This window comes from Lissotriton helveticus, chromosome 3_1 (genome assembly GCF_964261635.1).
Source record: "Lissotriton helveticus chromosome 3_1, aLisHel1.1, whole genome shotgun sequence".
In the NCBI taxonomy this organism is placed as follows: domain Eukaryota; kingdom Metazoa; phylum Chordata; class Amphibia; order Caudata; family Salamandridae; genus Lissotriton; species Lissotriton helveticus.
In genome coordinates, this window is record NC_136061.1 from 1725291365 (window position 1) to 1725306266 (window position 14902).

Sequence of the window (14902 nt, forward strand, 5' to 3'; positions counted from 1 at the left end):
ATTTTGTATCATCCCGCAAAAAAACTGCATTGAGCATTTTGTATATAATAATCCAAAGTTATTTAATTGGTATCACCTTCTGGGCCAGGGGTTTCATATAATTCTGGCAACTCATTGTACCTTTCGGTCAAAAGTGCCTTGACATGACATTAGCACATTGCTTAAGGTCTGACCCAAAACAAAATATAAGGACACAAAAGACGAAATGCATTGGGGATTGAAGTACTGGGTTTTTTGGAACCCAGCGGTGTCAGGGTACACCCTAAGACTTCATGAGTTCTACCTGATTCAGACACAGAAACTCGGAGTCTTCTAGGTGAAGTCAAAGATCGAATTTATTGGCTGCAACCAAGTAACAGGCGTCCTAGAAGTACAACACGTGTATATTCTCAGGAGACTGCTCAATCTTACAAAGCCAGGCTTCTCTTTTTATACAAAATATTAAGCTTTAGGCAAACATTCTTGACATTACTGTTGACCATTCACATATTTCCACTACAAAGAAAAAGCAGAGTCATGATGACAAGCCCATGTTTCAGTTTGTTCAGCCCACAATAAATTATCCGGCAAGGCCCAGTATTTTCATCAGATATCGACGGACCCCCAATAAAAACGGGCACCTCCTCATCATAAAGCAAGTGAGAGAAAAAGAACAGGGACAGGTGTGAGCAAGATTAGGCAGGGTGTGTGTGTGATGAAAAGGTTTATGGTAGGCTGTGCCTTGATGCTATCTCGCTCGGCCACTGGGAAAGGAACTGGCCGGGCAGGTTCGGCCGGGGGCAATGGTTCCAGCTTGCCCAGGTCGCAGAGAAGTCAATTAAGGTGTACGTGTCCTTTGGAATCGAAATTGGCTTAATCATCTGCCTATGTGAGGGCAACTCACTAAATGGCTGCCGTATACAAAATGGAATCCAAGGGTTCAGAACGAAAATGACGATTTCGGGGTGAAATCGTCACTCGAATATGACGAAAATGCTTGTGCATAGTGTACTTGTCATTTTCGGTCTTTTGATACCAAAATCGTCATGTTACGACGAAGTTCATAACACGAGTCCAAAATTTTAAGTACTACAGGCCCTCCTTTTGCCCTTACATAGGCAATTTAACCTATCCTCATGCTAATCTGAGTCCAGGTCTATATTCTTAAAGTCATTGAGATGTTGCTGTAGCATCATCCTATTACTTAGCTCGTGTCTTGATACAGGTTTCCTTACACATGATGTAGCACAGAGGCCACATATTGCAGGAGCGCAATGTACGCACAGACAAAACAGGAAAAGGATAGCCAAGATCACCCCAACGACCATCAGAATTTTCCAACCCCAGCCGGATATCAGTTCCCAGAACCATCCCATCAATGACCAATCTCCTTTATCCACATGAATAGATTCGGAAATCTTATGCAGTTTGGAGATGGCCTGGTACACTGTTGGAGCGTTATCTGGAATGAAAACACAGCAACTCGATTGGATCAATTTACATACCCCACCTCGGTCTGCAAGGATGACGAGTAACGCGACCCTGTTCTGAAGGGTCATGAGACGATCCGACTGGAACTCAGCAGTCAAGTTACTAAGGGCACCGGCAGTTTCGATTACGGTGGATTCAACCACCCTTGTCAATTGCCTTATGTTCCTGCTGTTAACCATGGGTCCCCAGAACGGCAGAAAACCCTTTGCGAAGTCCCCAAATTCTTGTCCTGCAGTGTCTTCTTTACTCAAGACACCTCTAACTACCCTTGTCTTATGGTAATCTGCCGCAGCGGTGTAGGTGGGAGGCAACAGGAACGAAACAAAACATGTGCCAGAGAAGTCAGGGGGCAACCATGTATAGGCTCTATCATGGCAGATGAAATATGTACCCTTAGCTGCGAGAAACGAAGGGGAAGTCTTAGACGCAAAAGCATACGTTTCAGTACAGATACTCTTCCCTAGCTGAGCTCTGGGATTCTTGCCATTACCTTGCAGACACAAGTGACCCTGATGGGGTACAATCCAAATCGGGGACGATCTTTTAGCTTGCTGTTTCTCACTCAGAGTAGCTCCATATCCGGTTACGTTCCATCCTATATATACTAGCGGCTCATCTCTCGGGATAGTTTCGTAGGAAATATCTTCTTTGTGTTCAGGCCCATACAGGCCACATTTATTTATCTGTAACACAGGGTTAAGCCTACAACCTCTCGTAGAGGCCGGCCGCGTTTGCAATAGTTCTTATGCTTGCGTATCAACTGGAGGCGGCTCAAAGCCTTAACACAGCGCCATGCCTACAACTCTCTCAAGAGAGCCGGCCGCGAGGCGTATGGAGGAGTAAACAAAAGCTCAGCACACGCAGGCATACGCCCGTTATGCATGGGAGGTAGGTAGCAGGCAACTAGCTCAACTGCAGTAAACAGCCCAACAGGGCACAACTGTCTCAGAGCGAGACGAAGGCCAGAGTGGCAAGTAGGAAGAAAGAAAGAAGACGGAGCAAGAGAATCTGAGGTCAGAGAGTAGAGAGAGGGGAAGGGATAGGGATAGTGGCTGTGGGTGGCGTGTCTGGGGGCAAAGCGGGGGGGCATGCGCTGCAGCGCGGGACCCCATAGTGTGCCTAACACTCAAGGACACAGCCTGGCAGGATCCGCAGGGGCAATAGCGTCCTCAAAGAGGCGTAGCGTGCGGAGTCTAGGGGGCATGTATCGTGCATGTTGTATCGAACAGAGGTATCGCACTAGGGGTTTCCAATCTGTTGTAAAGCGTGTGTCTCTCAGCTGTAGCCTAGCCGTGAGCAGTTCCAGCGTGAGTACCTGCCAAAGGCGTACAAACCAGGATGCTATGGGCGGCGCTTCAGTACGTTTCCAATACAGGGCTATGAGTTGCTTAGCCGCACCTAGCATGTGGAGTGCGAGTAGCCAGTCGCTGCGGGTGAGTGCCTTAAGTGTGCTAGGGTGAATGCCGAGTAGTATTGTGGATACTTCTTCAGGTAAGGGGAAACCCAGCACCCCTCTGATATGGCTAAGTACCTCCTTCCAAAAGATTGTCAAAGTTGGACACGCCCACCATATATGCACAAAGTCACCAGTCGCAGAGCTACATCTCCAGCACATCGGCGAGACTCTAGGGAACATTTTGCTAAGGCGCAGCGGAGTGTAGTACCATTGGGTGAGCAATTTATAGGCATTTTCCTGCTGCGGGACGCTGCGGTAGATTTTGGGTATATCGCGCCACAGCCTGCTCCACTGGGAGGGCTCGATGTCTGCTCCTGCCGCCAGCTGCCATTGCTTCTGGTACGGGTGCGCAGGGATTGACTTAGGGTGTTGTAGTATGTGGTATATTTGCGAAATTAGTCTCTTCAGCCCCCCGAGAGAGCGCGCCAGCTTTTCAAAGGGTGTGAAAGCCCTGGTGGCCGCCTGGTATACTACGTCACCCGCAGTCCAATGACGTAGCTGGGTGTGCTGGAAACCAGCCGACGGGGGGGGGGGGGGGGGGGGCGAGGGGGGGGGAGTCTGAACTCCTCCTTGCAGTCCTCCCAGGTCTTGGGCAGGCCCCCGAGGAAAAGGTCCCCAATGACTCTGCAGTCTCCCTGCGTCCACTCATCAAACGCACGGGTTCTGTGGGCTGGAGGGAATTGCGAGTGACCCGCTATCGGCATGTGCGGAGACGGGAACGTTGTGAGGCCCCTGGGCACGGCAACAGTGTCCCATATGTCCAGGACCGTTTTTGTAGGGACTGCTATGTAGGCACTCCTGGAGCGCGCCGCCCGCGGAAGCCACGGCAGGTCCCATATAGTGCGTCCCGTGACCGCCCGGTCCGTGTGGAACCAGTGCTTGTCACTTGCACGCGCACCCCACTCTACTACAAAGCACAGGTGCGCTGCCCAGTAGTAATGAACCAAGTTGGGGCACGCCAGGCCGCCCCTGTCCCTCGGCTCCATAAGGATTTTCTGCGAGAACCGGGGGTGTTTCCCGCCCCAGATGAAGGAAGTGATCTCTCGCTGGAGGCTCCGGATGCAGTGAAGCGGAATCGGGGTGGGCAGACACTGAAAAACATACAAAATTTTGGGCAGAATCGACATTTTGACCGCGTTTAGGCGCCCCAGCCAGGAAATCATCAGAGGTCTCCACCTCCGGAGGTCCTCCAGAACCGCTTTTTTACGACACTCCGTCCAGTTTACCGAAGACCAGGAGTCCAGGTGGGGGGTCAGTGTGAGGCCCAGGTATTTGATATGGCTCTCCGCCCACTGGTAGGGCACCATCTCCTTCAGCGGTTGGAGCTCATCCGCGGGTATAGTGAGGTTGAGCGCCCAGGACTTGGTATGATTTATTTTGAGGCCCGATGCCTGTTCATATAGACACAGAACCCCGTGAAGCGCCGGCAGGGATTCACTGGGGTGTGTGAGAGTGAGGATCAAGTCGTCGGCAAATAGCGCCACTTTGTTGTCCCTCCCCCCGTGGGCTATTCCATGTATTCTGTGGTCGCGCCGTATCATTGCCGCTAGTGGTTCCACCGCGAGGGCGAACAAGAGCGGCGAGAGCGGGCACCCCTGCCTTGTACCTCTATGTATCTGCAGCGGCGGCGTTAGTTGCCCGTTCACTCTGACCCTGGCTTGCGGCCCGAAATATCTTCTTTAATCATGTCTACTATACCCTTAACTAGAGCGCTATTCTTAGGATTGTCTGTTATAGAACGTAGGGGGTAGACCATGTGCGTAGATGAACATCGTTCTGTATGCCCACACAGAACCATTGTGGCTAAATGGCAGGACCAAATAAGGGATACCTTTATCCGTTGTGTGAGGCATAAGACCACACACCCAACAGTTAGTCGTGTTTATTGCTAGTTGGTGTTGGTGCAAGAGCTGAACGAAGGAGTTATTGATAAACTCTAATCTTCTAGCAGATTCATGTTCAGGAAGGGGTTGAAAAGAATGTGAGGAAACAGTAGGAGGAGGTATGGGCGATGTAGTGGGTGCAAATGTCACTTGTAAAGAAAATAAGACATATCCTGTTAAAAACATCATTGCACTTAATAACATGAAAATGCATAATAATAAAAAACGTTTCTTGGTCATCAATTTACATATCCTGGCTTTAAAAGTCATTGTTTTGGCAGGTCTCTCCAAATCGAAAAACTCCATCCTCTATACAATGCTGCTCGCGATGGTTGGGTGTTCTATGCTAATGAATGCTTCTGTCAGTCCAGGGCAACTCCCTTGGACCAACCAGAACTGTCGACCTAACGTCTTCAGCTGCACCCTAAAGACTTTGGGCAACCGCGACCCTACAGCGGAACCCGGTTGGTGGTTCGAAAAACAAAAATAAAAAAGTTTCTCAGATGGGAGAGCTGCGCTTTCAAAAATAGCAAAATAGAAAAGACACTTTTATTAGTTCATAGTTCTCGGCCTCAGATTATATCGTTGTTTTCCCGGTATTGTCTGGTCTCGGAACAAGAGTTCAGGTTCTGTAGTGTCCAATCGAACTGACGGTGATACAGCTGGTTGCAAAATATTGTCACTCTCTTTTTCAGTAATTGTTCCTTTTATACGTGCATCACTGAAAGGCAGAAAACGTGGCACAGTTTCAGTCTCTGAGTCAGCAACACCCTCCTGGACCCACTGGTCGTATGGCAGAGGCAAAGGTACCCTCTTACAATGTACACCGTGGATCCAGTGCTTCTTTCCTTCCACTCGAACAGCTGATCTCGTTGAAAAAAGGACGAGGTGTGGGCCGGTCCACCGGGGCTGGTCGTTCTTTGTTCGCTGGAAGTTTTTCACCAGCACCCAGGATCCAGGGTCGATCGGATGTCCTGGAGCTTCAGAGACCTGAGGCAGAGAGTCGTGGACCTGTTGGTGTAAAACACGCAATTTAGCCGTCAATTCGTACAAATAATCAAGCAGTACAGGGTGTTCGATTTCACTGAATTTCGTAGGCCTTGGCACTCCCCATATGTTAGCCGGGTGGCCAAATACTATCTCGTAGGGACTAAGTCCCACTCGAGAATGCACAGTCATTCTGGTTGATAGGAGTGCTAAGGGTAGAGCATCAGGCCATTTAAGACCAGTGCTCTCTTGAATCTTGGCCAGTTTTAACTTTAGCGTGCCATTATAGCATTCTACTAGTCCAGCTGATTGGGGGTGATTTGCAGCGTGGAACTTCTGTTGTATGCCTAGACCTTCACATACTTTCTTCATCACTCGACCCACAAATTCACTCCCATTGTCGCTCCAGACCATTCTCTGCATTCCAAATCTAGGGAAGAACTCTTTCACAAGGGCTTTAGCTGTGGACAAGGCAGTATTGTCCTTGAGGGGATATGCTTCTACCCATCTTGAAAAGGCACAAACAACAACGAGTACGTATTTTAAATTGTTGCACCTTTCCATGTGGATGAAATCTAGCTGCAAAACCTCGAACGGATACGTAGGAGGTGCAAAATGACCAGCTGGAGTTGGGGTTCCCCTACCAGGATTGTACTTCAGACACACCATGCAATTCTTGACCACATTCTCTGCACATTTAGGAATTCCAGCATTTTGCCATACTGGAGCCAGCAACTTGCAAATCCCTTTTACGCTGATATGAGCCATTCCATGTGCCATTGTAACCACTGCAAGTACTTACGCATCGGGCAACAAACATCGCTGATGCTCTGACAATTCACCCCAACAACCATTCGTATCCATTCTACCCGTGCTTTCTCTCCACAAACTCAATTCTTTCTCTGTAGCTTCAGCTTGAATAGACTTCACACTCTCTATCGTGTCTTCACATATTCCAAAGTCACCAACCCATCTTGCAAGGCCTGCAACATACATTCGACTCATCACATTCCTTGCTGTTTCTTTTGCGACTTCGTCAGCAAATGCATTACCACGACCAACATCATCAGTCACTTTCTTGTGAGCACTACATTTCACAATCGCAACTTGTAACGGCAAGGTCAGTGACTCGAGAAGCTCATTCACCAACTGACCATGCTGTATCTTAGCTCCATGCGAAGTCAGGAACCCACGTTCTTTCCTCAATCGTCCAAAGCTGTGAGCCACACCAAATGCGTATTGGCGGTCGGTATAAATGGTCACTTTCATTCCTTTCGACAACACACATGCTTGTGTAAGTGCAATCAACTCTGCTGCTTGAGCTGAATTATGTGGAATACGTGCAGTTTCAACAATCGTATGCAAAGTCGTAACAGCATATGCTGCAGTCGTGTCACCATTCGGAAGTTTGAAGCATGAACCATCGACCCATAATGTACCATCCCACTCAGCAAGAGGAGTATTGAGAAGATCTACTCTCCCTTTCGTTTCTTCTTCTGTTCTGAGAAAACAATCATGCTGTTCAGAAGCATCTAACTCTTCTACAATCGGCAGCAACGTAGCTGGGTTTAGCTTGTTGCATCTTTTTATGTGCACATGACTCGCTAACAATGTCAACTCGTAACCTGACAATCGAGCACTAGTTAAGTGCTGTGTCTTGGTTCTGTTTAACAACGTGTCCACTGCATGTTGAACCATCACGATCAACGTATTATTCATTACTAAGCCAGCAGACTGTCGAATAGAAACAGCTGCTGCTGCTGTAGCTCTCAAACAACCTGGCAACGCTTTAGCTACCAGATCCAAAGTCGACAAAAAATACGCGCATGGACGCTGCTTGTCTCCAAACAACTGTGTCAACACTGACAATGCACAACCTTCCTTCTCATGGACGTACAATGTAAAAGGCTTACTGTAGTCAGGGGTACCCAACACAGGAGCCGAACATAATGCATCGCGTAATTCAGAAAAACTTTTCTGACAATCTTCAGACCACGGAACGGGATTCGGTGTATCTTTACACGTCAATGTCACCATGGGTTTGGCCAGCAAAGAAAAATTCGGTATCCATTGTCTGCAATAGGATGTAATACCCAAGAAAGCACGCACTTCTCTCTGTGTCCTTGGCACACTCAATTTCGCTATTGCCTGAATTCTTTCTGGGGTCAGTTTCCTTCCCTCCTTCGATAAGAGATGACCTAGGTAGGTCACTTCTTGTCGACAATATTGCAATTTTGAAAGGGACACCTTGTGATGCAAATCACACAGATGACGCAACAAAGACAACGTGGCTTCTTTACATATTCTCTCAGTATCTGCAGAGACTAGCAAATCGTCGACGTACTGAACAAGGGTCGCACCTTCAGTTAAAACAATCGTATCAAGCTGTGCCTTTAGAGCTTGACTATATATTGATGGACTTTCACAGTAGCCCTGGGGAGCGCGTTTAAAGCGGAAGCTTCGTCCTCCTAAACTGAAGCCGAAAATATCCCTACTCTCCTCGGCCATCGGGATGCTGAAGAAAGCATTCTTCAAGTCAATCACTGAAAACCAAGTCGCGGAAGCTGGAATCATAGTCAATAGGGAAGTTATATCAGGCACAACTGGAAATTGTGGCACAACTATTTTATTGACCTCTCTCAGATCGATCACAAATCTGTAAACAGGTGGCTGGGAAGGGTCAGTACATTTCAAAACAGGCAGAACAGGACTATTGCAAACGTTGCCTCTTGTCTCTTCAATCAAATCTTTTTCAATCAGATCGTAAACGATCGCTAGTAACGCTTTTTCACCTTCACTAGAAATCTTGTATTGGGGAATGCGTGGCATTTTAACATTGGCTTTCAATGTCACAACATATGGCGGTATTTCCAAAAGACCCACATCATTAGGACCAGTAGCCCAAAGAATATCAGGAAGAAACCACAATTCAGTCGGGAGTTTATCCTTCGACAAATACATTGAGGAAACCACTCTCTTACCCAGTGTAAGTTGTACTCCCGAAGGAGAACAATACAACGTCGCATACAATCTTTTCAACAGATCCAATCCCAACAAGTTCTCACCACAACCTGTCGTCAGAATAAGGGGTGCTTCCAGTTCACGAGGACCAACAGAAAGGGACATAGGACTAGAAATCGGGTTCCTAACCGGGACGCTAGAAAAACCTACTGAAACATTCATTTCGCCAGACAAAGGTGCGCCAGGGAGTTTTGAGTGCATAATAGAACTCTTTGTAGCACCAGTATCCAACAGAAAAGGCTCTGACACACCTGATGTAATCACCTCAATGTAGGGTCCATTCTGATCTACTGGAACTGAAACAACTCCCTCTCTTTGTCTATGGCTGTCCTAGCAACCATTACCTTCCATATTCTCATCTTCTGCATAGTAATCATCTGCATAGTAATCATCAGCATAGTACTGAGCCGTCCTACCAGACGCGTTATTCTGCTGATCAAAACTATTCATAGAATTTTGCGGCGGAAGGGAACGTGCTTTCTGAGGGACGTTATTTCCACGTCCTCTACCTCTAGGCGCTTGCTGAAAACCTCGACCTCGTGCACCTGAGACACCATTCGCGCGTTGAATCAAAACAGGGCAACTATATTTGAAATGACCCTCTTCTTTACAGTACGAACACTGATTGGGACCTACAGGGACACGTGGTTGAGTATACTCGACTCTTTGCCTTTGGAACTGTTGAGGTTGCTGATAATTATTCTGACCACCATTATTTTGACGACCACCACCACCACGTGGCAGATACGCTTGCTGTAACAGAACCTTCGTCTTTAATTCTTTAGTTTTCTTCTCTGCTCGATCTTTCTCGTCTTTATCTCGATTTTCATAATACTGGGCAGTAGCTAATATCTGTGCTGAAGAGGAAACGGCCCAAGAGCTCTCTGAATCCTTTAACTTCTTACACAACTCGGGAAGCAGATTGTGCACAAATTTATCGACGAACAACCGTTCACCACCTTCTGTACTCATATCTTGACCACTGTGGTCGACAAACGTCTCTTCAAACCTGGTGAAGAAATCGGACATCGTTTCGTATTTCTTCTGCTTACACGCAGACAATTTATCCCAAATTACACGCATCGCAGGCATTATAGTTTTCATGTAATCCATTATTTTACCAGGAAGTTCTGCTACTAAAGGCTCAGGTTTAGCACCACCAAATTGTCGGCCATCTGCAGCAGTAATATTAGCCCATGAGTCACCTAACTCCTGATCATGATCTGCATGACGGATCTTTCCCCATAAAGGCTGAGGAACAACGTTCCCAAACAACATGTCTATATCCGCTAGATTCATGATACATGAACCTGCAGTCTGTGACAACTCCTTGTAATACCCTGCAGGACTTTTACGGGGATCAGGCAATGTCTGCTTAAGGGCCAAAACTGCAGCTCGCTTCCATGGAACATGTACCCACACACGCTGAAAGTGTGCTGGAACAGCATCAACTTGATTAGCTAAATCAGCCTCAACAGCGTCCTTCCATACTGGAGGAACTTCTCTCATGGGGTACTGTCTTCCCTTCTTCTTTACAGAAGAATCAGACTCAAACAACGAACGAGTAACACCTTCAGTCCTAAGCGACAACAATGTCGCAACTGCTTTCTTAACATCTGAACCCACAATTGTGCCTTTCCCAAACTCGAACCGTACATGACATAACTCAGGCGGATTGGGCTCCAAATCATTCTCCTCTAAATCCTCAGAAAGAAAAGTACACATTTTCTCAAAAACGTATCTCTGCTTTGGTGCATCCCATTGATAGAAGACATCCATAACAGATTCTAGATCATATTTTGTCGGGTCAGTCACCCATCTATGTGCCAAATAATTCAACGTTTCTTTCTCCCTAGAATCAGGCAGTTGGCTACGCAACGGTTTACGCTCAGAGACAGGAGTCAGACTTGTCGCCCTAAAGAAAGGAGATAGAAGACTAGTAACAGTACTAGCCATTCTCTGACGAACAGAAGGAGAAGTCGAGGAAAAGACAAGCGGGAAAGCAGGGTGAGGCAAGGCAGACGCAGAGGCAGTGTCAGGAGGAATACCAGGAGTGGTAGTCGTTATAGTAGTCAAAGTTGTAGGAAGCAAAGGTAGAGCAGATGTAAAAGCCGGTGGCCCTTGAGGAGGCTGCACCGGAAGAGCAGGAGCCAGCTGAAAGGCAGCTGGTTGTTGTGGAGGAGCAGAAGGCAATGCAACCACAGGTTGCGCAGCTAAAAGTTGCGGAGGTGCCGTAGCATTCTGCGCATAAGGGGGTGGCGAACTCAATAAATGCAACATTAGGGGATCTTTTTCTAGGTCTTTTGCTGCATCTTGCTGAAGAGGCGGCAAAACAGGATAAAATGTATCGATGACCATTTTACGTTGCCTGTGCAACTGCTCACTCATCTGTTCTTCTTCGTTATCTTTAAACTGCATGGCAGCTTGCATTATCGAGATACCCCTTTCTCTCTTATTTCTCTTCGCTAATTTAATTTCCTTCTGTTTGGCTTCCTTACGCCATAGGCGGAAAGAGTCAAACATTGCCGGCCGGGCTTTCTTCTTAAAAATTTTGACCTCAAGGTTGTCTAGGATTTCCGTGTCAAAACAAACTACCGTATTGGGGCCATTTTAAAACACCATCATTTCTGGTATATTTAATCCACACTTCATTGTATGTGATGGGACCTACTCCATGTTTCACATACAGTTCATACGTTGGAGTTCCAATCGGAGGAACCGGACACGAGTCCTCCAACTGGGAATCCCTATTATTACAACCAAGACAAAACAAATTTCCAAGTCTGCTAAGACCAGGCATCTTCGCTATCTAGTCTAGCTTCAAACTTCAAAGGATTATCGAATACGATATTCTCGTGAATACACGAGTCCTTCGGCTTTGGTACTTGCAAGTTCCAAACCAAAGATCCCGAAGGGATACCCAAACTAAGAACTAAACTAAGGACTGGGAGATGCTCCACTTATACTTAACTGAGGTATCGATGACGTCACCAGAAGACTCGTCTATCGTTTCGCTATACCAATTGTCTAGGGTCCAAATCAGGGCGATAGCCAGGGCAGCAGTCCTTCGTAGCCGTCGGGAAGCGGGGAACCTCGCAGCAAAGACTTTCGGACCACGTCGACATGCAGGGGTCGATGAAGTGGCGGCCTTCCTCCAGAATTTTCACACGAAGCTCCTCACGAACCTCTGGCTTGGACCGGTACTGCTGGAATCGCCCAACGTTGGGCGCCAACTGAAGTACTGGGTTTTTCGGAACCCAGCGGTGTCAGGGTACACCCTAAGACTTCATGAGTTCTACCTGATTCAGACACAGAAATTCGGAGTCTTCTAGGTGAAGTCAAAGATCGAATTTATTGGCTGCAACCAAGTAACAGGCGTCCTAGAAGTACAACACGTGTATATTCTCAGGAGACTGCTCAATCTTACAAAGCCAGGCTTCTCTTTTTATTAAAAATTTCAGACAAAAAGTATGTTTTACAGACACATCAGAGAAGGTCGCGCAATACTATTTAAGTAAGTAGACAACCCAAAAACGTTTATTATGTCCCTCCTCAAGCAATCCACTATGTATTGCAGTACCCAGATCATACTGTATTCTTGTCATGCCAGCCAGAGCCTGGTATCTCTTGTTTTAGTTACAGTATCCAGAGTCCCCCTGCTGTGCATCTGTCTGTCGCCATTGATATATGTCCCTTGGGAATGCTTACTTTGCAAGGGGACTGATTTGGAGGAAAGAGTGGCCATCAGAGGAATAAACTAATCCTCCTCACGAAGTAAATGGCCTTAGTAGGTATAAGTAAATAATTCAGATGAAGAGGAACTCCAGAATGGCATCACCAGCCCATGGATTCCAACTGACAGACGAGAGAGGGAATTAAAAATCTTTGTAGCCCAATGGTTGTTTTTCCTGACACAGGGCACACTACTGGTTTGATCGCCCAGGCCAACCTATTGCCATTCTGGGCTTGACAAAGGTCCACAAGAGCTGTCGAATACACACATATTTCTAAGGCTCCAAGCAGCCTTAGAAATATTTTTAAATGTGAGTATTCTGCTGAAAGGGCAGGATAGAAAAGCCTTGTGAACTACTGTGAACTTCTGTCTGGACAAGCACTGACTATGCCAGGGGAGGGATACAAAAGAGGGCATATGAGGAAAAGGCCAGAGAGTGCTGCGAGACCATAGCAGCCTTTCAGGTTGAGAGCCACCCTAAGTCAGCGGCAGTGCGCTGTAAGGGACTACGATTTGTGTGCCACTTATGACCCTTCAACAAAAAGAACATATCAACCCTTACCACAAAGGGCATAACATTATATATGATATTTATTATGGAATATACATGAACTCTCTTTTAAGTATAAGCCAGGTTGTCAATGATTATATAACATCAGAGACTGAAACCTGTGGGGGTGGAGTGTTGACGCTGTGATAATTCTTCCGCCAGCAGGCCCACATTAACCAAATTTTATTACCCACACGATTTGGCAACCAGTTATTTTCAAATTATAGCAACATACATTTAACAATGAATTCCACCGGGCAACAATGTTGCTGTTGAATTTTGTATCATCCCGCAAAAAAACTGCATTGAGCATTTTGTATATAATAATCCAAAGTTATTTAATTGGTATCACCTTCTGGGCCAGGGGTTTCATATAATTCTGGCAACTCATTGTACCTTTTGGTCAAAAGTGCCTTGACATGACATTAGCACATTGCTTAAGGTCTGACCCAAAACAAAATATAAGGACACAAAAGACGAAATGCATTGGGGATTGAAGTACTGGGTTTTTCGGAACCCAGTGGTGTCAGGGTACACCCTAAGACTTCAGGAGTTCTACCTGATTCAGACACAGAAACTCGGAGTCTTCTAGGTGAAGTCAAAGATCGAATTCATTGGCTGCAACCAAGTAACAGGCGTCCTAGAAGTACAACACGTGTATATTCTCAGGAGACTGCTCAATCTTACAAAGCCAGGCTTCTCTTTTTATACAAAATATTAAGCTTTAGGCAAACATTCTTGACATTACTGTTGACCATTCACATATTTCCACTACAAAGAAAAAGCAGAGTCATGATGACAAGCCCATGTTTCAGTTTGTTCAGCACACAATAAATTATCCGGCAAGGCCCAGTATTTTCATCAGATATCGACGGACCCCCAATAAAAACGGGCACCTCCTCATCGTAAAGCAAGTGAGAGAAAAAGAACAGGGACAGGTGTGAGCAAGATTAGGCAGGGTGTGTGTGTGATGAAAAGGTTTATGGTAGGCTGTGCCTTGATGCTATCTCGCTCGGCCACTGGGAAAGGAACCGGCCGGGGGCAATGGTTCCAGCTTGCCCAGGTCGCAGAGAAGTCAATTAAGGTGTACGTGTCCTTTGGAATCGAATTTGGCTTAATCATCTACCTATGTGAGGGCAACTAACAAAATGGCTGCCGTATACAAAATGGAACCCAAGGGTTCAGAACGAAAATGACAATTTCGGGGTGAAATCGTCACTCGAATATGACGAAAATGCTTGTGCATAGTGTACTTGTCATTTTCGGTCTTTTGATACCAACATCGTCATGTTACGACGAAGTTCATAACACGAGTCCAAAATTTTAAGTACTACAGGAATTGTTGCTGGCTTTGATCATCATGCCCACGTATTCCGCTTTTCAGTGACTTACAATCTAAGAATTTTTGTAACTACTTAAAACAAGCACTGGCGTTGCCAATAGGTCTCGCATTAGGAAAGTTTATGTCATTTACAATACCAATAGGTCAAACTTTCCTAATGCGAGACCTATTGGCAACGCCAGTGCTTGTTTTCTTCCCTAATAAACCTGATTTGCTTCCGCGACGTTTTGATTCTAGTCTCTCCACTACACTTTTTGGCATCCGGACCGCAAATGATGAAATACTCAGGGTTTCAAAAATGAATGGTGAAGGATTGTGTGGCGTCCAATTTACCCAACACGGCAGCTTGTTACCAGTTGACGTTCCTGCACGAGCAAAGCAACCACGTGCAGCGTTGTGCATCTCTGTACTATCAAGCAGGAAGCCTCAGCAGCATGCCAGTCGGACACTTAAAGAACTC